Here is a 25,021-nt window from a genome sequence, read left to right as displayed (position 1 = left end):
TGTCATCCCCCTACCACCCGGGAAAAAAAGAGATTGCCCCCTCCTTCCACTAGCCCACCCTCCCACCCAAAGAACAACTTCTTCTGCGCAGCTTGTTTTCTAGGCAGCAGCGCTATTGTGATGTCATCGGGGGGCATTGTGACAAGCCGCCAGTGTTCCGTCTCTTCATGTTGTGCACAGTTCAAACGGAAAATACATCAACAGGCAGACTACAGAAAAGCTTACTATCAAAGGTTAGAGGGGGGCTTTCTCAGAGGGCTTTTTACAGTTTTTCTATTCCCAATTAGCCGTTTAAGTGTACTTATTGAAAGTAGTAATTCTTTCATAGGCCGCCCTTTCTTAGTATTTGACGTTCCTTATATTGCGGTATGAGGCTTCGCAGTAGGTTGCAAACATTCATCACCCATGACTGTCCCCAATTGAGCTCAGAAGCTCAATGTCTATCATGACCTCTCTTTTAGAATGTCCAAGAGCAAGCAAACTATTCCTCCAGGAGAGGGCGCCAACAGACTACTAAAGAGATCATCATTACTCAAAGAAAACCCCAAAAACCAATGCATGATAGGAATAAACAGGTAACTTTCTTTGGAGTGGAAGCGGAGAGATCGCACCAGATGCCAATTCTAGATGTTATCACACCTGTGGTCACTGCAGCAGCAGGTGAATCCACTTTGTCCAAAAGGGATCTATTCCATTCAATTGCAAATGATCTAGATAAGACAGAGAACTGCAGCACGGGGACATAGCCGAGTTGGTCAGGTTGAGTGGTGATGAGTTTGCTATTTGGATGAATAAAGAAAGTCAAAAGTGTGAAAGATAAAAAACAAAAGGAGGAAGTGTGAAAAGTGAATGGGCCAAATTGAGGTGCATATGAAGACGTATGCTTTCTTCCAATTCATTAAATCGGGCTAATATGAATCAGGTGAATTGAGTTCTGCTTTTGGAAACTGGGTTAAGAAGGGGTGCACCGTTCCTGGAGGTACTGCAATACCAGGTCAATGCGTGGAGTGGACAGAGCAAGCTCTTTTTCCATCTCCCTGTTCTAAAAATCCATTTAATATATGGTCCCCAGATAGGGGACGTATCAGATATTAAACTGATAAGAACAGATACTACACTTGATCTTAGCCAAAAGGCCGAGAAGCGATAACCAGAATTGGTTTGGGCCTCGAGTGGCACCCTGGCCTATGCCGGACACATCTTAGGGAGAGAGAGCGAGAGGGAGACAAACCCACGCCTACACAAGACATTTTGTCACCCAAGCCAACCCTTGAAAAGGCTGCTTTGCAGAGCCAAAACAAGAAGAATGGTGCGTTTTGCAGCCGCCGCCCACTGCAATGAATCTGAATAACTCCTCCTTTAGGGCGCAAGCAACTCCCCTCCCCCTTGCAGTCTTTCCAATTCACGATACAAAAAGACGGACAGGACAGGTTGCCTGACTTTCCGTCACTGCCACCCTTTGCCATCCTTACCCGTAGAAAGCCCTTTCATCATCCCCAAACCCTAATCTTTTCCCTTTCCTTCCCAGCCCCCAAACCCTGCCCTCTGTACCTTTCTCACCACCCGCTTCCCTTCTCCTGTCATCCCCCTACCACCCGGGAAAAAAAGAGATTGCCCCCTCCTTCCACTAGCCCACCCTCCCACCCAAAGAACAACTTCTTCTGCGCAGCTTGTTTTCTAGGCAGCAGCGCTATTGTGATGTCATCGGGGGGCATTGTGACAAGCCGCCAGTGTTCCGTCTCTTCATGTTGTGCACAGTTCAAACGGAAAATACATCAACAGGCAGACTACAGAAAAGCTTACTATCAAAGGTTAGAGGGGGGCTTTCTCAGAGGGCTTTTTACAGTTTTTCTATTCCCAATTAGCCGTTTAAGTGTACTTATTGAAAGTAGTAATTCTTTCATAGGCCGCCCTTTCTTAGTATTTGACGTTCCTTATATTGCGGTATGAGGCTTCGCAGTAGGTTGCAAACATTCATCACCCATGACTGTCCCCAATTGAGCTCAGAAGCTCAATGTCTATCATGACCTCTCTTTTAGAATGTCCAAGAGCAAGCAAACTATTCCTCCAGGAGAGGGCGCCAACAGACTACTAAAGAGATCATCATTACTCAAAGAAAACCCCAAAAACCAATGCATGATAGGAATAAACAGGTAACTTTCTTTGGAGTGGAAGCGGAGAGATCGCACCAGATGCCAATTCTAGATGTTATCACACCTGTGGTCACTGCAGCAGCAGGTGAATCCACTTTGTCCAAAAGGGATCTATTCCATTCAATTGCAAATGATCTAGATAAGACAGAGAACTGCAGCACGGGGACATAGCCGAGTTGGTCAGGTTGAGTGGTGATGAGTTTGCTATTTGGATGAATAAAGAAAGTCAAAAGTGTGAAAGATAAAAAACAAAAGGAGGAAGTGTGAAAAGTGAATGGGCCAAATTGAGGTGCATATGAAGACGTATGCTTTCTTCCAATTCATTAAATCGGGCTAATATGAATCAGGTGAATTGAGTTCTGCTTTTGGAAACTGGGTTAAGAAGGGGTGCACCGTTCCTGGAGGTACTGCAATACCAGGTCAATGCGTGGAGTGGACAGAGCAAGCTCTTTTTCCATCTCCCTGTTCTAAAAATCCATTTAATATATGGTCCCCAGATAGGGGACGTATCAGATATTAAACTGATAAGAACAGATACTACACTTGATCTTAGCCAAAAGGCCGAGAAGCGATAACCAGAATTGGTTTGGGCCTCGAGTGGCACCCTGGCCTATGCCGGACACATCTTAGGGAGAGAGAGCGAGAGGGAGACAAACCCACGCCTACACAAGACATTTTGTCACCCAAGCCAACCCTTGAAAAGGCTGCTTTGCAGAGCCAAAACAAGAAGAATGGTGCGTTTTGCAGCCGCCGCCCACTGCAATGAATCTGAATAACTCCTCCTTTAGGGCGCAAGCAACTCCCCTCCCCCTTGCAGTCTTTCCAATTCACGATACAAAAAGACGGACAGGACAGGTTGCCTGACTTTCCGTCACTGCCACCCTTTGCCATCCTTACCCGTAGAAAGCCCTTTCATCATCCCCAAACCCTAATCTTTTCCCTTTCCTTCCCAGCCCCCAAACCCTGCCCTCTGTACCTTTCTCACCACCCGCTTCCCTTCTCCTGTCATCCCCCTACCACCCGGGAAAAAAAGAGATTGCCCCCTCCTTCCACTAGCCCACCCTCCCACCCAAAGAACAACTTCTTCTGCGCAGCTTGTTTTCTAGGCAGCAGCGCTATTGTGATGTCATCGGGGGGCATTGTGACAAGCCGCCAGTGTTCCGTCTCTTCATGTTGTGCACAGTTCAAACGGAAAATACATCAACAGGCAGACTACAGAAAAGCTTACTATCAAAGGTTAGAGGGGGGCTTTCTCAGAGGGCTTTTTACAGTTTTTCTATTCCCAATTAGCCGTTTAAGTGTACTTATTGAAAGTAGTAATTCTTTCATAGGCCGCCCTTTCTTAGTATTTGACGTTCCTTATATTGCGGTATGAGGCTTCGCAGTAGGTTGCAAACATTCATCACCCATGACTGTCCCCAATTGAGCTCAGAAGCTCAATGTCTATCATGACCTCTCTTTTAGAATGTCCAAGAGCAAGCAAACTATTCCTCCAGGAGAGGGCGCCAACAGACTACTAAAGAGATCATCATTACTCAAAGAAAACCCCAAAAACCAATGCATGATAGGAATAAACAGGTAACTTTCTTTGGAGTGGAAGCGGAGAGATCGCACCAGATGCCAATTCTAGATGTTATCACACCTGTGGTCACTGCAGCAGCAGGTGAATCCACTTTGTCCAAAAGGGATCTATTCCATTCAATTGCAAATGATCTAGATAAGACAGAGAACTGCAGCACGGGGACATAGCCGAGTTGGTCAGGTTGAGTGGTGATGAGTTTGCTATTTGGATGAATAAAGAAAGTCAAAAGTGTGAAAGATAAAAAACAAAAGGAGGAAGTGTGAAAAGTGAATGGGCCAAATTGAGGTGCATATGAAGACGTATGCTTTCTTCCAATTCATTAAATCGGGCTAATATGAATCAGGTGAATTGAGTTCTGCTTTTGGAAACTGGGTTAAGAAGGGGTGCACCGTTCCTGGAGGTACTGCAATACCAGGTCAATGCGTGGAGTGGACAGAGCAAGCTCTTTTTCCATCTCCCTGTTCTAAAAATCCATTTAATATATGGTCCCCAGATAGGGGACGTATCAGATATTAAACTGATAAGAACAGATACTACACTTGATCTTAGCCAAAAGGCCGAGAAGCGATAACCAGAATTGGTTTGGGCCTCGAGTGGCACCCTGGCCTATGCCGGACACATCTTAGGGAGAGAGAGCGAGAGGGAGACAAACCCACGCCTACACAAGACATTTTGTCACCCAAGCCAACCCTTGAAAAGGCTGCTTTGCAGAGCCAAAACAAGAAGAATGGTGCGTTTTGCAGCCGCCGCCCACTGCAATGAATCTGAATAACTCCTCCTTTAGGGCGCAAGCAACTCCCCTCCCCCTTGCAGTCTTTCCAATTCACGATACAAAAAGACGGACAGGACAGGTTGCCTGACTTTCCGTCACTGCCACCCTTTGCCATCCTTACCCGTAGAAAGCCCTTTCATCATCCCCAAACCCTAATCTTTTCCCTTTCCTTCCCAGCCCCCAAACCCTGCCCTCTGTACCTTTCTCACCACCCGCTTCCCTTCTCCTGTCATCCCCCTACCACCCGGGAAAAAAAGAGATTGCCCCCTCCTTCCACTAGCCCACCCTCCCACCCAAAGAACAACTTCTTCTGCGCAGCTTGTTTTCTAGGCAGCAGCGCTATTGTGATGTCATCGGGGGGCATTGTGACAAGCCGCCAGTGTTCCGTCTCTTCATGTTGTGCACAGTTCAAACGGAAAATACATCAACAGGCAGACTACAGAAAAGCTTACTATCAAAGGTTAGAGGGGGGCTTTCTCAGAGGGCTTTTTACAGTTTTTCTATTCCCAATTAGCCGTTTAAGTGTACTTATTGAAAGTAGTAATTCTTTCATAGGCCGCCCTTTCTTAGTATTTGACGTTCCTTATATTGCGGTATGAGGCTTCGCAGTAGGTTGCAAACATTCATCACCCATGACTGTCCCCAATTGAGCTCAGAAGCTCAATGTCTATCATGACCTCTCTTTTAGAATGTCCAAGAGCAAGCAAACTATTCCTCCAGGAGAGGGCGCCAACAGACTACTAAAGAGATCATCATTACTCAAAGAAAACCCCAAAAACCAATGCATGATAGGAATAAACAGGTAACTTTCTTTGGAGTGGAAGCGGAGAGATCGCACCAGATGCCAATTCTAGATGTTATCACACCTGTGGTCACTGCAGCAGCAGGTGAATCCACTTTGTCCAAAAGGGATCTATTCCATTCAATTGCAAATGATCTAGATAAGACAGAGAACTGCAGCACGGGGACATAGCCGAGTTGGTCAGGTTGAGTGGTGATGAGTTTGCTATTTGGATGAATAAAGAAAGTCAAAAGTGTGAAAGATAAAAAACAAAAGGAGGAAGTGTGAAAAGTGAATGGGCCAAATTGAGGTGCATATGAAGACGTATGCTTTCTTCCAATTCATTAAATCGGGCTAATATGAATCAGGTGAATTGAGTTCTGCTTTTGGAAACTGGGTTAAGAAGGGGTGCACCGTTCCTGGAGGTACTGCAATACCAGGTCAATGCGTGGAGTGGACAGAGCAAGCTCTTTTTCCATCTCCCTGTTCTAAAAATCCATTTAATATATGGTCCCCAGATAGGGGACGTATCAGATATTAAACTGATAAGAACAGATACTACACTTGATCTTAGCCAAAAGGCCGAGAAGCGATAACCAGAATTGGTTTGGGCCTCGAGTGGCACCCTGGCCTATGCCGGACACATCTTAGGGAGAGAGAGCGAGAGGGAGACAAACCCACGCCTACACAAGACATTTTGTCACCCAAGCCAACCCTTGAAAAGGCTGCTTTGCAGAGCCAAAACAAGAAGAATGGTGCGTTTTGCAGCCGCCGCCCACTGCAATGAATCTGAATAACTCCTCCTTTAGGGCGCAAGCAACTCCCCCCCCCCTTGCAGTCTTTCCAATTCACGATACAAAAAGACGGACAGGACAGGTTGCCTGACTTTCCGTCACTGCCACCCTTTGCCATCCTTACCCGTAGAAAGCCCTTTCATCATCCCCAAACCCTAATCTTTTCCCTTTCCTTCCCAGCCCCCAAACCCTGCCCTCTGTACCTTTCTCACCACCCGCTTCCCTTCTCCTGTCATCCCCCTACCACCCGGGAAAAAAAGAGATTGCCCCCTCCTTCCACTAGCCCACCCTCCCACCCAAAGAACAACTTCTTCTGCGCAGCTTGTTTTCTAGGCAGCAGCGCTATTGTGATGTCATCGGGGGGCATTGTGACAAGCCGCCAGTGTTCCGTCTCTTCATGTTGTGCACAGTTCAAACGGAAAATACATCAACAGGCAGACTACAGAAAAGCTTACTATCAAAGGTTAGAGGGGGGCTTTCTCAGAGGGCTTTTTACAGTTTTTCTATTCCCAATTAGCCGTTTAAGTGTACTTATTGAAAGTAGTAATTCTTTCATAGGCCGCCCTTTCTTAGTATTTGACGTTCCTTATATTGCGGTATGAGGCTTCGCAGTAGGTTGCAAACATTCATCACCCATGACTGTCCCCAATTGAGCTCAGAAGCTCAATGTCTATCATGACCTCTCTTTTAGAATGTCCAAGAGCAAGCAAACTATTCCTCCAGGAGAGGGCGCCAACAGACTACTAAAGAGATCATCATTACTCAAAGAAAACCCCAAAAACCAATGCATGATAGGAATAAACAGGTAACTTTCTTTGGAGTGGAAGCGGAGAGATCGCACCAGATGCCAATTCTAGATGTTATCACACCTGTGGTCACTGCAGCAGCAGGTGAATCCACTTTGTCCAAAAGGGATCTATTCCATTCAATTGCAAATGATCTAGATAAGACAGAGAACTGCAGCACGGGGACATAGCCGAGTTGGTCAGGTTGAGTGGTGATGAGTTTGCTATTTGGATGAATAAAGAAAGTCAAAAGTGTGAAAGATAAAAAACAAAAGGAGGAAGTGTGAAAAGTGAATGGGCCAAATTGAGGTGCATATGAAGACGTATGCTTTCTTCCAATTCATTAAATCGGGCTAATATGAATCAGGTGAATTGAGTTCTGCTTTTGGAAACTGGGTTAAGAAGGGGTGCACCGTTCCTGGAGGTACTGCAATACCAGGTCAATGCGTGGAGTGGACAGAGCAAGCTCTTTTTCCATCTCCCTGTTCTAAAAATCCATTTAATATATGGTCCCCAGATAGGGGACGTATCAGATATTAAACTGATAAGAACAGATACTACACTTGATCTTAGCCAAAAGGCCGAGAAGCGATAACCAGAATTGGTTTGGGCCTCGAGTGGCACCCTGGCCTATGCCGGACACATCTTAGGGAGAGAGAGCGAGAGGGAGACAAACCCACGCCTACACAAGACATTTTGTCACCCAAGCCAACCCTTGAAAAGGCTGCTTTGCAGAGCCAAAACAAGAAGAATGGTGCGTTTTGCAGCCGCCGCCCACTGCAATGAATCTGAATAACTCCTCCTTTAGGGCGCAAGCAACTCCCCTCCCCCTTGCAGTCTTTCCAATTCACGATACAAAAAGACGGACAGGACAGGTTGCCTGACTTTCCGTCACTGCCACCCTTTGCCATCCTTACCCGTAGAAAGCCCTTTCATCATCCCCAAACCCTAATCTTTTCCCTTTCCTTCCCAGCCCCCAAATCCTGCCCTCTGTACCTTTCTCACCACCCGCTTCCCTTCTCCTGTCATCCCCCTACCACCCGGGAAAAAAAGAGATTGCCCCCTCCTTCCACTAGCCCACCCTCCCACCCAAAGAACAACTTCTTCTGCGCAGCTTGTTTTCTAGGCAGCAGCGCTATTGTGATGTCATCGGGGGGCATTGTGACAAGCCGCCAGTGTTCCGTCTCTTCATGTTGTGCACAGTTCAAACGGAAAATACATCAACAGGCAGACTACAGAAAAGCTTACTATCAAAGGTTAGAGGGGGGCTTTCTCAGAGGGCTTTTTACAGTTTTTCTATTCCCAATTAGCCGTTTAAGTGTACTTATTGAAAGTAGTAATTCTTTCATAGGCCGCCCTTTCTTAGTATTTGACGTTCCTTATATTGCGGTATGAGGCTTCGCAGTAGGTTGCAAACATTCATCACCCATGACTGTCCCCAATTGAGCTCAGAAGCTCAATGTCTATCATGACCTCTCTTTTAGAATGTCCAAGAGCAAGCAAACTATTCCTCCAGGAGAGGGCGCCAACAGACTACTAAAGAGATCATCATTACTCAAAGAAAACCCCAAAAACCAATGCATGATAGGAATAAACAGGTAACTTTCTTTGGAGTGGAAGCGGAGAGATCGCACCAGATGCCAATTCTAGATGTTATCACACCTGTGGTCACTGCAGCAGCAGGTGAATCCACTTTGTCCAAAAGGGATCTATTCCATTCAATTGCAAATGATCTAGATAAGACAGAGAACTGCAGCACGGGGACATAGCCGAGTTGGTCAGGTTGAGTGGTGATGAGTTTGCTATTTGGATGAATAAAGAAAGTCAAAAGTGTGAAAGATAAAAAACAAAAGGAGGAAGTGTGAAAAGTGAATGGGCCAAATTGAGGTGCATATGAAGACGTATGCTTTCTTCCAATTCATTAAATCGGGCTAATATGAATCAGGTGAATTGAGTTCTGCTTTTGGAAACTGGGTTAAGAAGGGGTGCACCGTTCCTGGAGGTACTGCAATACCAGGTCAATGCGTGGAGTGGACAGAGCAAGCTCTTTTTCCATCTCCCTGTTCTAAAAATCCATTTAATATATGGTCCCCAGATAGGGGACGTATCAGATATTAAACTGATAAGAACAGATTTTTTTTGATTTAATGAAGCTTTCCAAAGCACCACAAAAAATGCATGACCGAAGTCACACCAAAAACAGTGCAAAGGCTAGGATTCGTGTGGACCCCACCGTGAGGAGAGGGTCTCCAAAAATCAACCCCGTCCCTCCGAGCCAGAAGGCCACAGCAAGGGTCAGGGATCTTCGGTGCTCCCCCAAGCCGAAGCCTGGTTGAGCCTTGTCGTTGCTCCCAGCGTCCACCCAGGCATCTTACCCAAGTGGAGTAGAGAGCTACTAGTTGTTGGTTTCGCAACCGAAACTGCCCGGACCGTCAACCGGTGTTGGTTTCTCAGCCCAAGGCTAACCGGACCTCCAACCGGGTGTTGGTTTCTCAGCCGAAGCTGACCCAGACCTCCAACCGGGTGTTGGTTTCTCAGCCGAAGCTGACCCAGACCTCCAACCGGGTGTTAGTTTCTCAGCCCAAAGCTGACCAGACCTCCGACCGGGATTGTAAAAATTTCCCTTCCTAGCCAGAAGGCCGGGATAGGGTAATATGCTCAAAAAGAATGAAAAGGCAAGGTACGGTGTGCTACAGAGCCCAAGGCTTGCCGGGGTCCCAAGCCAGCAAGCTCAGACTCACTCCAGGGTCGTCAGTCCTGGGGCACGTTGTACCATAGCCCCCCACCCTTACTCAGTCTAATAGCCTCGATCCTGGTAGGGCCATGTTTTCCTCTAGATGAATATACTATCCACCCAGAGTACTAGCAAGCGCAACCTTCCAGTGTGCATTGTATCATTGTACTAAGGTGGCCTGGAGCTTAAACCACCTCTTCGAACAACACTACACTTGATCTTAGCCAAAAGGCCGAGAAGCGATAACCAGAATTGGTTTGGGCCTCGAGTGGCACCCTGGCCTATGCCGGACACATCTTAGGGAGAGAGAGCGAGAGGGAGACAAACCCACGCCTACACAAGACATTTTGTCACCCAAGCCAACCCTTGAAAAGGCTGCTTTGCAGAGCCAAAACAAGAAGAATGGTGCGTTTTGCAGCCGCCGCCCACTGCAATGAATCTGAATAACTCCTCCTTTAGGGCGCAAGCAACTCCCCTCCCCCTTGCAGTCTTTCCAATTCACGATACAAAAAGACGGACAGGACAGGTTGCCTGACTTTCCGTCACTGCCACCCTTTGCCATCCTTACCCGTAGAAAGCCCTTTCATCATCCCCAAACCCTAATCTTTTCCCTTTCCTTCCCAGCCCCCAAACCCTGCCCTCTGTACCTTTCTCACCACCCGCTTCCCTTCTCCTGTCATCCCCCTACCACCCGGGAAAAAAAGAGATTGCCCCCTCCTTCCACTAGCCCACCCTCCCACCCAAAGAACAACTTCTTCTGCGCAGCTTGTTTTCTAGGCAGCAGCGCTATTGTGATGTCATCGGGGGGCATTGTGACAAGCCGCCAGTGTTCCGTCTCTTCATGTTGTGCACAGTTCAAACGGAAAATACATCAACAGGCAGACTACAGAAAAGCTTACTATCAAAGGTTAGAGGGGGGCTTTCTCAGAGGGCTTTTTACAGTTTTTCTATTCCCAATTAGCCGTTTAAGTGTACTTATTGAAAGTAGTAATTCTTTCATAGGCCGCCCTTTCTTAGTATTTGACGTTCCTTATATTGCGGTATGAGGCTTCGCAGTAGGTTGCAAACATTCATCACCCATGACTGTCCCCAATTGAGCTCAGAAGCTCAATGTCTATCATGACCTCTCTTTTAGAATGTCCAAGAGCAAGCAAACTATTCCTCCAGGAGAGGGCGCCAACAGACTACTAAAGAGATCATCATTACTCAAAGAAAACCCCAAAAACCAATGCATGATAGGAATAAACAGGTAACTTTCTTTGGAGTGGAAGCGGAGAGATCGCACCAGATGCCAATTCTAGATGTTATCACACCTGTGGTCACTGCAGCAGCAGGTGAATCCACTTTGTCCAAAAGGGATCTATTCCATTCAATTGCAAATGATCTAGATAAGACAGAGAACTGCAGCACGGGGACATAGCCGAGTTGGTCAGGTTGAGTGGTGATGAGTTTGCTATTTGGATGAATAAAGAAAGTCAAAAGTGTGAAAGATAAAAAACAAAAGGAGGAAGTGTGAAAAGTGAATGGGCCAAATTGAGGTGCATATGAAGACGTATGCTTTCTTCCAATTCATTAAATCGGGCTAATATGAATCAGGTGAATTGAGTTCTGCTTTTGGAAACTGGGTTAAGAAGGGGTGCACCGTTCCTGGAGGTACTGCAATACCAGGTCAATGCGTGGAGTGGACAGAGCAAGCTCTTTTTCCATCTCCCTGTTCTAAAAATCCATTTAATATATGGTCCCCAGATAGGGGACGTATCAGATATTAAACTGATAAGAACAGATACTACACTTGATCTTAGCCAAAAGGCCGAGAAGCGATAACCAGAATTGGTTTGGGCCTCGAGTGGCACCCTGGCCTATGCCGGACACATCTTAGGGAGAGAGAGCGAGAGGGAGACAAACCCACGCCTACACAAGACATTTTGTCACCCAAGCCAACCCTTGAAAAGGCTGCTTTGCAGAGCCAAAACAAGAAGAATGGTGCGTTTTGCAGCCGCCGCCCACTGCAATGAATCTGAATAACTCCTCCTTTAGGGCGCAAGCAACTCCCCTCCCCCTTGCAGTCTTCCCAATTCACGATACAAAAAGACGGACAGGACAGGTTGCCTGACTTTCCGTCACTGCCACCCTTTGCCATCCTTACCCGTAGAAAGCCCTTTCATCATCCCCAAACCCTAATCTTTTCCCTTTCCTTCCCAGCCCCCAAACCCTGCCCTCTGTACCTTTCTCACCACCCGCTTCCCTTCTCCTGTCATCCCCCTACCACCCGGGAAAAAAAGAGATTGCCCCCTCCTTCCACTAGCCCACCCTCCCACCCAAAGAACAACTTCTTCTGCGCAGCTTGTTTTCTAGGCAGCAGCGCTATTGTGATGTCATCGGGGGGCATTGTGACAAGCCGCCAGTGTTCCGTCTCTTCATGTTGTGCACAGTTCAAACGGAAAATACATCAACAGGCAGACTACAGAAAAGCTTACTATCAAAGGTTAGAGGGGGGCTTTCTCAGAGGGCTTTTTACAGTTTTTCTATTCCCAATTAGCCGTTTAAGTGTACTTATTGAAAGTAGTAATTCTTTCATAGGCCGCCCTTTCTTAGTATTTGACGTTCCTTATATTGCGGTATGAGGCTTCGCAGTAGGTTGCAAACATTCATCACCCATGACTGTCCCCAATTGAGCTCAGAAGCTCAATGTCTATCATGACCTCTCTTTTAGAATGTCCAAGAGCAAGCAAACTATTCCTCCAGGAGAGGGCGCCAACAGACTACTAAAGAGATCATCATTACTCAAAGAAAACCCCAAAAACCAATGCATGATAGGAATAAACAGGTAACTTTCTTTGGAGTGGAAGCGGAGAGATCGCACCAGATGCCAATTCTAGATGTTATCACACCTGTGGTCACTGCAGCAGCAGGTGAATCCACTTTGTCCAAAAGGGATCTATTCCATTCAATTGCAAATGATCTAGATAAGACAGAGAACTGCAGCACGGGGACATAGCCGAGTTGGTCAGGTTGAGTGGTGATGAGTTTGCTATTTGGATGAATAAAGAAAGTCAAAAGTGTGAAAGATAAAAAACAAAAGGAGGAAGTGTGAAAAGTGAATGGGCCAAATTGAGGTGCATATGAAGACGTATGCTTTCTTCCAATTCATTAAATCGGGCTAATATGAATCAGGTGAATTGAGTTCTGCTTTTGGAAACTGGGTTAAGAAGGGGTGCACCGTTCCTGGAGGTACTGCAATACCAGGTCAATGCGTGGAGTGGACAGAGCAAGCTCTTTTTCCATCTCCCTGTTCTAAAAATCCATTTAATATATGGTCCCCAGATAGGGGACGTATCAGATATTAAACTGATAAGAACAGATACTACACTTGATCTTAGCCAAAAGGCCGAGAAGCGATAACCAGAATTGGTTTGGGCCTCGAGTGGCACCCTGGCCTATGCCGGACACATCTTAGGGAGAGAGAGCGAGAGGGAGACAAACCCACGCCTACACAAGACATTTTGTCACCCAAGCCAACCCTTGAAAAGGCTGCTTTGCAGAGCCAAAACAAGAAGAATGGTGCGTTTTGCAGCCGCCGCCCACTGCAATGAATCTGAATAACTCCTCCTTTAGGGCGCAAGCAACTCCCCTCCCCCTTGCAGTCTTTCCAATTCACGATACAAAAAGACGGACAGGACAGGTTGCCTGACTTTCCGTCACTGCCACCCTTTGCCATCCTTACCCGTAGAAAGCCCTTTCATCATCCCCAAACCCTAATCTTTTCCCTTTCCTTCCCAGCCCCCAAACCCTGCCCTCTGTACCTTTCTCACCACCCGCTTCCCTTCTCCTGTCATCCCCCTACCACCCGGGAAAAAAAGAGATTGCCCCCTCCTTCCACTAGCCCACCCTCCCACCCAAAGAACAACTTCTTCTGCGCAGCTTGTTTTCTAGGCAGCAGCGCTATTGTGATGTCATCGGGGGGCATTGTGACAAGCCGCCAGTGTTCCGTCTCTTCATGTTGTGCACAGTTCAAACGGAAAATACATCAACAGGCAGACTACAGAAAAGCTTACTATCAAAGGTTAGAGGGGGGCTTTCTCAGAGGGCTTTTTACAGTTTTTCTATTCCCAATTAGCCGTTTAAGTGTACTTATTGAAAGTAGTAATTCTTTCATAGGCCGCCCTTTCTTAGTATTTGACGTTCCTTATATTGCGGTATGAGGCTTCGCAGTAGGTTGCAAACATTCATCACCCATGACTGTCCCCAATTGAGCTCAGAAGCTCAATGTCTATCATGACCTCTCTTTTAGAATGTCCAAGAGCAAGCAAACTATTCCTCCAGGAGAGGGCGCCAACAGACTACTAAAGAGATCATCATTACTCAAAGAAAACCCCAAAAACCAATGCATGATAGGAATAAACAGGTAACTTTCTTTGGAGTGGAAGCGGAGAGATCGCACCAGATGCCAATTCTAGATGTTATCACACCTGTGGTCACTGCAGCAGCAGGTGAATCCACTTTGTCCAAAAGGGATCTATTCCATTCAATTGCAAATGATCTAGATAAGACAGAGAACTGCAGCACGGGGACATAGCCGAGTTGGTCAGGTTGAGTGGTGATGAGTTTGCTATTTGGATGAATAAAGAAAGTCAAAAGTGTGAAAGATAAAAAACAAAAGGAGGAAGTGTGAAAAGTGAATGGGCCAAATTGAGGTGCATATGAAGACGTATGCTTTCTTCCAATTCATTAAATCGGGCTAATATGAATCAGGTGAATTGAGTTCTGCTTTTGGAAACTGGGTTAAGAAGGGGTGCACCGTTCCTGGAGGTACTGCAATACCAGGTCAATGCGTGGAGTGGACAGAGCAAGCTCTTTTTCCATCTCCCTGTTCTAAAAATCCATTTAATATATGGTCCCCAGATAGGGGACGTATCAGATATTAAACTGATAAGAACAGATACTACACTTGATCTTAGCCAAAAGGCCGAGAAGCGATAACCAGAATTGGTTTGGGCCTCGAGTGGCACCCTGGCCTATGCCGGACACATCTTAGGGAGAGAGAGCGAGAGGGAGACAAACCCACGCCTACACAAGACATTTTGTCACCCAAGCCAACCCTTGAAAAGGCTGCTTTGCAGAGCCAAAACAAGAAGAATGGTGCGTTTTGCAGCCGCCGCCCACTGCAATGAATCTGAATAACTCCTCCTTTAGGGCGCAAGCAACTCCCCTCCCCCTTGCAGTCTTTCCAATTCACGATACAAAAAGACGGACAGGACAGGTTGCCTGACTTTCCGTCACTGCCACCCTTTGCCATCCTTACCCGTAGAAAGCCCTTTCATCATCCCCAAACCCTAATCTTTTCCCTTTCCTTCCCAGCCCCCAAACCCTGCCCTCTGTACCTTTCTCACCACCCGCTTCCCTTCTCCTGTCATCCCCCTACCACCCGGGAAAAAAAGAGATTGCCCCCTCCTTCCACTAGCCCACCCTCCCACCCAAAGAACAACTTCTTCTGCGCAGCTTGTTTTCTAGGCAGCAGCGCTATTGTGATGTCATCGGGGGGCATTGTGACAAGCCGCCAGTGTTCCGTCTCTTCATGTTGTGCACAGTTCAAACGGAAAATACATCAACAGGCAGACTACAGAAAAGCTTACTATCAAAGGTTAGAGGGGGGCTTTCTCAGAGGGCTTTTTACAGTTTTTCTATTCCCAATTAGCCGTTTAAGTGTACTTATTGAAAGTAGTAATTCTTTCATAGGCCGCCCTTTCTTAGTATTTGACGTTCCTTATATTGCGGTATGAGGCTTCGCAGTAGGTTGCAAACATTCATCACCCATGACTGTCCCCAATTGAGCTCAGAAGCTCAATGTCTATCATGACCTCTCTTTTAGAATGTCCAAGAGCAAGCAAACTATTCCTCCAGGAGAGGGCGCCAACAGACTACTAAAGAGATCATCATTACTCAAAGAAAACCCCAAAAACCAATGCATGATAGGAATAAACAGGTAACTTTCTTTGGAGTGGAAGCGGAGAGATCGCACCAGATGCCAATTCTAGATGTTATCACACCTGTGGTCACTGCAGCAGCAGGTGAATCCACTTTGTCCAAAAGGGATCTATTCCATTCAATTGCAAATGATCTAGATAAGACAGAGAACTGCAGCACGGGGACATAGCCGAGTTGGTCAGGTTGAGTGGTGATGAGTTTGCTATTTGGATGAATAAAGAAAGTCAAAAGTGTGAAAGATAAAAAACAAAAGGAGGAAGTGTGAAAAGTGAATGGGCCAAATTGAGGTGCATATGAAGACGTATGCTTTCTTCCAATTCATTAAATCGGGCTAATATGAATCAGGTGAATTGAGTTCTGCTTTTGGAAACTGGGTTAAGAAGGGGTGCACCGTTCCTGGAGGTACTGCAATACCAGGTCAATGCGTGGAGTGGACAGAGCAAGCTCTTTTTCCATCTCCCTGTTCTAAAAATCCATTTAATATATGGTCCCCAGATAGGGGACGTATCAGATATTAAACTGATAAGAACAGATACTACACTTGATCTTAGCCAAAAGGCCGAGAAGCGATAACCAGAATTGGTTTGGGCCTCGAGTGGCACCCTGGCCTATACCGGACACATCTTAGGGAGAGAGAGCGAGAGGGAGACAAACCCACGCCTACACAAGACATTTTGTCACCCAAGCCAACCCTTGAAAAGGCTGCTTTGCAGAGCCAAAACAAGAAGAATGGTGCGTTTTGCAGCCGCCGCCCACTGCAATGAATCTGAATAACTCCTCCTTTAGGGCGCAAGCAACTCCCCTCCCCCTTGCAGTCTTTCCAATTCACGATACAAAAAGACGGACAGGACAGGTTGCCTGACTTTCCGTCACTGCCACCCTTTGCCATCCTTACCCGTAGAAAGCCCTTTCATCATCCCCAAACCCTAATCTTTTCCCTTTCCTTCCCAGCCCCCAAACCCTGCCCTCTGTACCTTTCTCACCACCCGCTTCCCTTCTCCTGTCATCCCCCTACCACCCGGGAAAAAAAGAGATTGCCCCCTCCTTCCACTAGCCCACCCTCCCACCCAAAGAACAACTTCTTCTGCGCAGCTTGTTTTCTAGGCAGCAGCGCTATTGTGATGTCATCGGGGGGCATTGTGACAAGCCGCCAGTGTTCCGTCTCTTCATGTTGTGCACAGTTCAAACGGAAAATACATCAACAGGCAGACTACAGAAAAGCTTACTATCAAAGGTTAGAGGGGGGCTTTCTCAGAGGGCTTTTTACAGTTTTTCTATTCCCAATTAGCCGTTTAAGTGTACTTATTGAAAGTAGTAATTCTTTCATAGGCCGCCCTTTCTTAGTATTTGACGTTCCTTATATTGCGGTATGAGGCTTCGCAGTAGGTTGCAAACATTCATCACCCATGACTGTCCCCAATTGAGCTCAGAAGCTCAATGTCTATCATGACCTCTCTTTTAGAATGTCCAAGAGCAAGCAAACTATTCCTCCAGGAGAGGGCGCCAACAGACTACTAAAGAGATCATCATTACTCAAAGAAAACCCCAAAAACCAATGCATGATAGGAATAAACAGGTAACTTTCTTTGGAGTGGAAGCGGAGAGATCGCACCAGATGCCAATTCTAGATGTTATCACACCTGTGGTCACTGCAGCAGCAGGTGAATCCACTTTGTCCAAAAGGGATCTATTCCATTCAATTGCAAATGATCTAGATAAGACAGAGAACTGCAGCACAGGGACATAGCCGAGTTGGTCAGGTTGAGTGGTGATGAGTTTGCTATTTGGATGAATAAAGAAAGTCAAAAGTGTGAAAGATAAAAAACAAAAGGAGGAAGTGTGAAAAGTGAATGGGCCAAATTGAGGTGCATATGAAGACGTATGCTTTCTTCCAATTCATTAAATCGGGCTAATATGAATCAGGTGAATTGAGTTCTGCTTTTGGAAACTGGGTTAAGAAGGGGTGCACCGTTCCTGGAGGTACTGCAATACCAGGTCAATGCGTGGAGTGGACAGAGCAAGCTCTTTTTCCATCTCCCTGTTCTAAAAATCCATTTAATATATGGTCCCCAGATAGGGGACGTATCAGATATTAAACTGATAAGAACAGATACTACACTTGATCTTAGCCAAAAGGCCGAGAAGCGATAACCAGAATTGGTTTGGGCCTCGAGTGGCACCCTGGCCTATGCCGGACACATCTTAGGGAGAGAGAGCGAGAGGGAGACAAACCCACGCCTACACAAGACATTTTGTCACCCAAGCCAACCCTTGAAAAGGCTGCTTTGCAGAGCCAAAACAAGAAGAATGGTGCGTTTTGCAGCCGCCGCCCACTGCAATGAATCTGAATAACTCCTCCTTTAGGGCGCAAGCAACTCCCCTCCCCCTTGCAGTCTTTCCAATTCACGATACAAAAAGACGGACAGGACAGGTTGCCTGACTTTCCGTCACTGCCACCCTTTGCCATCCTTACCCGTAGAAAGCCCTTTCATCATCCCCAAACCCTAATCTTTTCCCTTTCCTTCCCAGCCCCCAAACCCTGCCCTCTGTACCTTTCTCACCACCCGCTTCCCTTCTCCTGTCATCCCCCTACCACCCGGGAAAAAAAGAGATTGCCCCCTCCTTCCACTAGCCCACCCTCCCACCCAAAGAACAACTTCTTCTGCGCAGCTTGTTTTCTAGGCAGCAGCGCTATTGTGATGTCATCGGGGGGCATTGTGACAAGCCGCCAGTGTTCCGTCTCTTCATGTTGTGCACAGTTCAAACGGAAAATACATCAACAGGCAGACTACAGAAAAGCTTACTATCAAAGGTTAGAGGGGGGCTTTCTCAGAGGGCTTTTTACAGTTTTTCTATTCCCAATTAGCCGTTTAAGTGTACTTATTGAAAGTAGTAATTCTTTCATAGGCCGCCCTTTCTTAGTATTTGACGTTCCTTATATTGCGGTATGAGGCTTCGCAGTAGGTTGCAAACATTCATCACCCATGACTGTCCCCAATTGAGCTCAGAAGCTCAATGTCTATCATGACCTCTCTTTTAGAATGTCCAAGAGCAAGCAAACTATTCCTCCAGGAGAGGGCGCCAACAGACTACTAAAGAGATCATCATTACTCAAAGAAAACCCCAAAAACCAATGCATGATAGGAATAAACAGGTAACTTTCTTTGGAGTGGAAGCGGAGAGATCGCACCAGATGCCAATTCTAGATGTTATCACACCTGTGGTCACTGCAGCAGCAGGTGAATCCACTTTGTCCAAAAGGGATCTATTCCATTCAATTGCAAATGATCTAGATAAGACAGAGAACTGCAGCACGGGGACATAGCCGAGTTGGTCAGGTTGAGTGGTGATGAGTTTGCTATTTGGATGAATAAAGAAAGTCAAAAGTGTGAAAGATAAAAAACAAAAGGAGGAAGTGTGAAAAGTGAATGGGCCAAATTGAGGTGCATATGAAGACGTATGCTTTCTTCCAATTCATTAAATCGGGCTAATATGAATCAGGTGAATTGAGTTCTGCTTTTGGAAACTGGGTTAAGAAGGGGTGCACCGTTCCTGGAGGTACTGCAATACCAGGTCAATGCGTGGAGTGGACAGAGCAAGCTCTTTTTCCATCTCCCTGTTCTAAAAATCCATTTAATATATGGTCCCCAGATAGGGGACGTATCAGATATTAAACTGATAAGAACAGATACTACACTTGATCTTAGCCAAAAGGCCGAGAAGCGATAACCAGAATTGGTTTGGGCCTCGAGTGGCACCCTGGCCTATGCCGGACACATCTTAGGGAGAGAGAGCGAGAGGGAGACAAACCCACGCCTACACAAGACATTTTGTCACCCAAGCCAACCCTTGAAAAGGCTGCTTTGCAGAGCCAAAACAAGAAGAATGGTGCGTTTTGCAGCCGCCGCCCACTGCAATGAATCTGAATAACTCCTCCTTTAGGGCGCAAGCAACTCCCCTCCCCCTTGCAGTCTTTCCAATTCACGATACAAAAAGACGGACAGGACAGGTTGCCTGACTTTCCGTCACTGCCACCCTTTGCCATCCTTACCCGTAGAAAGCCCTTTCATCATCCCCAAACCCTAATCTTTTCCCTTTCCTTCCCAGCCCCCAAACCCTGCCCTCTGTACCTTTCTCACCACCCGCTTCCCTTCTCCTGTCATCCCCCTACCACCCGGGAAAAAAAGAGATTGCCCCCTCCTTCCACTAGCCCACCCTCCCACCCAAAGAACAACTTCTTCTGCGCAGCTTGTTTTCTAGGCAGCAGCGCTATTGTGATGTCATCGGGGGGCATTGTGACAAGCCGCCAGTGTTCCGTCTCTTCATGTTGTGCACAGTTCAAACGGAAAATACATCAACAGGCAGACTACAGAAAAGCTTACTATCAAAGGTTAGAGGGGGGCTTTCTCAGAGGGCTTTTTACAGTTTTTCTATTCCCAATTAGCCGTTTAAGTGTACTTATTGAAAGTAGTAATTCTTTCATAGGCCGCCCTTTCTTAGTATTTGACGTTCCTTATATTGCGGTATGAGGCTTCGCAGTAGGTTGCAAACATTCATCACCCATGACTGTCCCCAATTGAGCTCAGAAGCTCAATGTCTATCATGACCTCTCTTTTAGAATGTCCAAGAGCAAGCAAACTATTCCTCCAGGAGAGGGCGCCAACAGACTACTAAAGAGATCATCATTACTCAAAGAAAACCCCAAAAACCAATGCATGATAGGAATAAACAGGTAACTTTCTTTGGAGTGGAAGCGGAGAGATCGCACCAGATGCCAATTCTAGATGTTATCACACCTGTGGTCACTGCAGCAGCAGGTGAATCCACTTTGTCCAAAAGGGATCTATTCCATTCAATTGCAAATGATCTAGATAAGACAGAGAACTGCAGCACGGGGACATAGCCGAGTTGGTCAGGTTGAGTGGTGATGAGTTTGCTATTTGGATGAATAAAGAAAGTCAAAAGTGTGAAAGATAAAAAACAAAAGGAGGAAGTGTGAAAAGTGAATGGGCCAAATTGAGGTGCATATGAAGACGTATGCTTTCTTCCAATTCATTAAATCGGGCTAATATGAATCAGGTGAATTGAGTTCTGCTTTTGGAAACTGGGTTAAGAAGGGGTGCACCGTTCCTGGAGGTACTGCAATACCAGGTCAATGCGTGGAGTGGACAGAGCAAGCTCTTTTTCCATCTCCCTGTTCTAAAAATCCATTTAATATATGGTCCCCAGATAGGGGACGTATCAGATATTAAACTGATAAGAACAGATACTACACTTGATCTTAGCCAAAAGGCCGAGAAGCGATAACCAGAATTGGTTTGGGCCTCGAGTGGCACCCTGGCCTATGCCGGACACATCTTAGGGAGAGAGAGCGAGAGGGAGACAAACCCACGCCTACACAAGACATTTTGTCACCCAAGCCAACCCTTGAAAAGGCTGCTTTGCAGAGCCAAAACAAGAAGAATGGTGCGTTTTGCAGCCGCCGCCCACTGCAATGAATCTGAATAACTCCTCCTTTAGGGCGCAAGCAACTCCCCTCCCCCTTGCAGTCTTTCCAATTCACGATACAAAAAGACGGACAGGACAGGTTGCCTGACTTTCCGTCACTGCCACCCTTTGCCATCCTTACCCGTAGAAAGCCCTTTCATCATCCCCAAACCCTAATCTTTTCCCTTTCCTTCCCAGCCCCCAAACCCTGCCCTCTGTACCTTTCTCACCACCCGCTTCCCTTCTCCTGTCATCCCCCTACCACCCGGGAAAAAAAGAGATTGCCCCCTCCTTCCACTAGCCCACCCTCCCACCCAAAGAACAACTTCTTCTGCGCAGCTTGTTTTCTAGGCAGCAGCGCTATTGTGATGTCATCGGGGGGCATTGTGACAAGCCGCCAGTGTTCCGTCTCTTCATGTTGTGCACAGTTCAAACGGAAAATACATCAACAGGCAGACTACAGAAAAGCTTACTATCAAAGGTTAGAGGGGGGCTTTCTCAGAGGGCTTTTTACAGTTTTTCTATTCCCAATTAGCCGTTTAAGTGTACTTATTGAAAGTAGTAATTCTTTCATAGGCCGCCCTTTCTTAGTATTTGACGTTCCTTATATTGCGGTATGAGGCTTCGCAGTAGGTTGCAAACATTCATCACCCATGACTGTCCCCAATTGAGCTCAGAAGCTCAATGTCTATCATGACCTCTCTTTTAGAATGTCCAAGAGCAAGCAAACTATTCCTCCAGGAGAGGGCGCCAACAGACTACTAAAGAGATCATCATTACTCAAAGAAAACCCCAAAAACCAATGCATGATAGGAATAAACAGGTAACTTTCTTTGGAGTGGAAGCGGAGAGATCGCACCAGATGCCAATTCTAGATGTTATCACACCTGTGGTCACTGCAGCAGCAGGTGAATCCACTTTGTCCAAAAGGGATCTATTCCATTCAATTGCAAATGATCTAGATAAGACAGAGAACTGCAGCACGGGGACATAGCCGAGTTGGTCAGGTTGAGTGGTGATGAGTTTGCTATTTGGATGAATAAAGAAAGTCAAAAGTGTGAAAGATAAAAAACAAAAGGAGGAAGTGTGAAAAGTGAATGGGCCAAATTGAGGTGCATATGAAGACGTATGCTTTCTTCCAATTCATTAAATCGGGCTAATATGAATCAGGTGAATTGAGTTCTGCTTTTGGAAACTGGGTTAAGAAGGGGTGCACCGTTCCTGGAGGTACTGCAATACCAGGTCAATGCGTGGAGTGGACAGAGCAAGCTCTTTTTCCATCTCCCTGTTCTAAAAATCCATTTAATATATGGTCCCCAGATAGGGGACGTATCAGATATTAAACTGATAAGAACAGATACTACACTTGATCTTAGCCAAAAGGCCGAGAAGCGATAACCAGAATTGGTTTGGGCCTCGAGTGGCACCCTGGCCTATGCCGGACACATCTTAGGGAGAGAGAGCGAGAGGGAGACAAACCCACGCCTACACAAGACATTTTGTCACCCAAGCCAACCCTTGAAAAGGCTGCTTTGCAGAGCCAAAACAAGAAGAATGGTGCGTTTTGCAGCCGCCGCCCACTGCAATGAATCTGAATAACTCCTCCTTTAGGGCGCAAGCAACTCCCCTCCCCCTTGCAGTCTTTCCAATTCACGATACAAAAAGACGGACAGGACAGGTTGCCTGACTTTCCGTCACTGCCACCCTTTGCCATCCTTACCCGTAGAAAGCCCTTTCATCATCCCCAAACCCTAATCTTTTCCCTTTCCTTCCCAGCCCCCAAACCCTGCCCTCTGTACCTTTCTCACCACCCGCTTCCCTTCTCCTGTCATCCCCCTACCACCCGGGAAAAAAAGAGATTGCCCCCTCCTTCCACTAGCCCACCCTCCCACCCAAAGAACAACTTCTTCTGCGCAGCTTGTTTTCTAGGCAGCAGCGCTATTGTGATGTCATCGGGGGGCATTGTGACAAGCCGCCAGTGTTCCGTCTCTTCATGTTGTGCACAGTTCAAACGGAAAATACATCAACAGGCAGACTACAGAAAAGCTTACTATCAAAGGTTAGAGGGGGGCTTTCTCAGAGGGCTTTTTACAGTTTTTCTATTCCCAATTAGCCGTTTAAGTGTACTTATTGAAAGTAGTAATTCTTTCATAGGCCGCCCTTTCTTAGTATTTGACGTTCCTTATATTGCGGTATGAGGCTTCGCAGTAGGTTGCAAACATTCATCACCCATGACTGTCCCCAATTGAGCTCAGAAGCTCAATGTCTATCATGACCTCTCTTTTAGAATGTCCAAGAGCAAGCAAACTATTCCTCCAGGAGAGGGCGCCAACAGACTACTAAAGAGATCATCATTACTCAAAGAAAACCCCAAAAACCAATGCATGATAGGAATAAACAGGTAACTTTCTTTGGAGTGGAAGCGGAGAGATCGCACCAGATGCCAATTCTAGATGTTATCACACCTGTGGTCACTGCAGCAGCAGGTGAATCCACTTTGTCCAAAAGGGATCTATTCCATTCAATTGCAAATGATCTAGATAAGACAGAGAACTGCAGCACGGGGACATAGCCGAGTTGGTCAGGTTGAGTGGTGATGAGTTTGCTATTTGGATGAATAAAGAAAGTCAAAAGTGTGAAAGATAAAAAACAAAAGGAGGAAGTGTGAAAAGTGAATGGGCCAAATTGAGGTGCATATGAAGACGTATGCTTTCTTCCAATTCATTAAATCGGGCTAATATGAATCAGGTGAATTGAGTTCTGCTTTTGGAAACTGGGTTAAGAAGGGGTGCACCGTTCCTGGAGGTACTGCAATACCAGGTCAATGCGTGGAGTGGACAGAGCAAGCTCTTTTTCCATCTCCCTGTTCTAAAAATCCATTTAATATATGGTCCCCAGATAGGGGACGTATCAGATATTAAACTGATAAGAACAGATACTACACTTGATCTTAGCCAAAAGGCCGAGAAGCGATAACCAGAATTGGTTTGGGCCTCGAGTGGCACCCTGGCCTATGCCGGACACATCTTAGGGAGAGAGAGCGAGAGGGAGACAAACCCACGCCTACACAAGACATTTTGTCACCCAAGCCAACCCTTGAAAAGGCTGCTTTGCAGAGCCAAAACAAGAAGAATGGTGCGTTTTGCAGCCGCCGCCCACTGCAATGAATCTGAATAACTCCTCCTTTAGGGCGGAAGCAACTCCCCTCCCCCTTGCAGTCTTTCCAATTCACGATACAAAAAGACGGACAGGACAGGTTGCCTGACTTTCCGTCACTGCCACCCTTTGCCATCCTTACCCGTAGAAAGCCCTTTCATCATCCCCAAACCCTAATCTTTTCCCTTTCCTTCCCAGCCCCCAAACCCTGCCCTCTGTACCTTTCTCACCACCCGCTTCCCTTCTCCTGTCATCCCCCTACCACCCGGGAAAAAAAGAGATTGCCCCCTCCTTCCACTAGCCCACCCTCCCACCCAAAGAACAACTTCTTCTGCGCAGCTTGTTTTCTAGGCAGCAGCGCTATTGTGATGTCATCGGGGGGCATTGTGACAAGCCGCCAGTGTTCCGTCTCTTCATGTTGTGCACAGTTCAAACGGAAAATACATCAACAGGCAGACTACAGAAAAGCTTACTATCAAAGGTTAGAGGGGGGCTTTCTCAGAGGGCTTTTTACAGTTTTTCTATTCCCAATTAGCCGTTTAAGTGTACTTATTGAAAGTATTCAAATTGTCTCTCCAGTAAAGGAGACAAACTCTAGCACAGCGCCACCTATTGGAAGTAGCGATCCTAAAAGTCACAAGTGGATTTTTGACAATCCTTTGCAATATGACTCAGGATATATAAGCCAGATCAGAATCCCAATTTGCAAATTACTTATTGAAAGTAGTAATTCTTTCATAGGCCGCCCTTTCTTAGTATTTGACGTTCCTTATATTGCGGTATGAGGCTTCG

General features: G+C 46.5%; 15 non-coding genes across 15 annotated transcripts; all 15 read right to left on the bottom strand.

Moving 5' to 3' along the window:
- Positions 1-957: 957 nt before the first annotated feature.
- Positions 958-1,148, bottom strand: LOC142270970 (U2 spliceosomal RNA). Its single transcript, XR_012736169.1, has one exon. It is a non-coding gene; the product is annotated as a U2 spliceosomal RNA (small nuclear RNA).
- Positions 1,149-2,535: 1,387 nt separating this feature from the next.
- On the bottom strand, positions 2,536-2,726 carry LOC142270969 (U2 spliceosomal RNA). Its single transcript, XR_012736168.1, has one exon. It is a non-coding gene; the product is annotated as a U2 spliceosomal RNA (small nuclear RNA).
- A 1,387-nt stretch (positions 2,727-4,113) lies between these two features.
- Positions 4,114-4,304, bottom strand: LOC142270968 (U2 spliceosomal RNA). The gene has a single exon (XR_012736167.1). It is a non-coding gene; the product is annotated as a U2 spliceosomal RNA (small nuclear RNA).
- Positions 4,305-5,691: 1,387 nt separating this feature from the next.
- On the bottom strand, positions 5,692-5,882 carry LOC142270967 (U2 spliceosomal RNA). Its single transcript, XR_012736166.1, has one exon. It is a non-coding gene; the product is annotated as a U2 spliceosomal RNA (small nuclear RNA).
- Positions 5,883-7,269: 1,387 nt separating this feature from the next.
- Positions 7,270-7,460, bottom strand: LOC142270966 (U2 spliceosomal RNA). Its single transcript, XR_012736165.1, has one exon. It is a non-coding gene; the product is annotated as a U2 spliceosomal RNA (small nuclear RNA).
- A 1,387-nt stretch (positions 7,461-8,847) lies between these two features.
- On the bottom strand, positions 8,848-9,047 carry LOC142270915 (U2 spliceosomal RNA). Its single transcript, XR_012736120.1, has one exon. It is a non-coding gene; the product is annotated as a U2 spliceosomal RNA (small nuclear RNA).
- A 2,185-nt stretch (positions 9,048-11,232) lies between these two features.
- LOC142270964 (U2 spliceosomal RNA) lies at positions 11,233-11,423 on the bottom strand. Its single transcript, XR_012736163.1, has one exon. It is a non-coding gene; the product is annotated as a U2 spliceosomal RNA (small nuclear RNA).
- Positions 11,424-12,810: 1,387 nt separating this feature from the next.
- LOC142270963 (U2 spliceosomal RNA) lies at positions 12,811-13,001 on the bottom strand. The gene has a single exon (XR_012736162.1). It is a non-coding gene; the product is annotated as a U2 spliceosomal RNA (small nuclear RNA).
- A 1,387-nt stretch (positions 13,002-14,388) lies between these two features.
- LOC142270961 (U2 spliceosomal RNA) lies at positions 14,389-14,579 on the bottom strand. The gene has a single exon (XR_012736161.1). It is a non-coding gene; the product is annotated as a U2 spliceosomal RNA (small nuclear RNA).
- Positions 14,580-15,966: 1,387 nt separating this feature from the next.
- On the bottom strand, positions 15,967-16,157 carry LOC142270960 (U2 spliceosomal RNA). Its single transcript, XR_012736160.1, has one exon. It is a non-coding gene; the product is annotated as a U2 spliceosomal RNA (small nuclear RNA).
- Positions 16,158-17,544: 1,387 nt separating this feature from the next.
- LOC142270959 (U2 spliceosomal RNA) lies at positions 17,545-17,735 on the bottom strand. Its single transcript, XR_012736159.1, has one exon. It is a non-coding gene; the product is annotated as a U2 spliceosomal RNA (small nuclear RNA).
- A 1,387-nt stretch (positions 17,736-19,122) lies between these two features.
- Positions 19,123-19,313, bottom strand: LOC142270958 (U2 spliceosomal RNA). The gene has a single exon (XR_012736158.1). It is a non-coding gene; the product is annotated as a U2 spliceosomal RNA (small nuclear RNA).
- Positions 19,314-20,700: 1,387 nt separating this feature from the next.
- Positions 20,701-20,891, bottom strand: LOC142270957 (U2 spliceosomal RNA). The gene has a single exon (XR_012736157.1). It is a non-coding gene; the product is annotated as a U2 spliceosomal RNA (small nuclear RNA).
- A 1,387-nt stretch (positions 20,892-22,278) lies between these two features.
- LOC142270956 (U2 spliceosomal RNA) lies at positions 22,279-22,469 on the bottom strand. Its single transcript, XR_012736156.1, has one exon. It is a non-coding gene; the product is annotated as a U2 spliceosomal RNA (small nuclear RNA).
- A 1,387-nt stretch (positions 22,470-23,856) lies between these two features.
- LOC142270955 (U2 spliceosomal RNA) lies at positions 23,857-24,047 on the bottom strand. Its single transcript, XR_012736155.1, has one exon. It is a non-coding gene; the product is annotated as a U2 spliceosomal RNA (small nuclear RNA).
- Between the last annotated feature and the right edge of the window lie 974 nt (positions 24,048-25,021).

The sequence above is a fragment of the Anomaloglossus baeobatrachus genome, unplaced genomic scaffold, assembly GCF_048569485.1.
Source record: "Anomaloglossus baeobatrachus isolate aAnoBae1 unplaced genomic scaffold, aAnoBae1.hap1 Scaffold_3326, whole genome shotgun sequence".
Lineage (NCBI taxonomy): Eukaryota > Metazoa > Chordata > Amphibia > Anura > Aromobatidae > Anomaloglossus > Anomaloglossus baeobatrachus.
This window is presented reverse-complemented; position numbering and strand designations above follow the sequence as displayed.